This window comes from Solanum tuberosum, unplaced genomic scaffold (genome assembly GCF_000226075.1).
Source record: "Solanum tuberosum cultivar DM 1-3 516 R44 unplaced genomic scaffold, SolTub_3.0 scf00840, whole genome shotgun sequence".
NCBI classification, from domain to species: domain Eukaryota; kingdom Viridiplantae; phylum Streptophyta; class Magnoliopsida; order Solanales; family Solanaceae; genus Solanum; species Solanum tuberosum.
This window is the reverse complement of record NW_006239755.1, coordinates 86679-86920: the sequence shown is the minus strand read 5'-3', so window position 1 is coordinate 86920 and position 242 is coordinate 86679.

Here is a 242-nt window from a genome sequence, read left to right as displayed (position 1 = left end):
GAGAGTCTTTATTGAACGTTTTTACTTCATTCTAAGGCTCAAGTTGCAAGTCAAGTAAAAAGTTTAAAGTTGAGTTCATTTCTCAAAGTTTATTAGGGAACTAAGTATTTCCAAAGAAGTTTTTAAAGAAATATTTTTACATTTAAGCAAGGTTGGAAACTGAGATTTCCAAAGGAGCCTTCGGGCAAGTTTTTGAGTAATTATCTCATATCAGCAGGAATAAATATGTTTTAAAAACATAA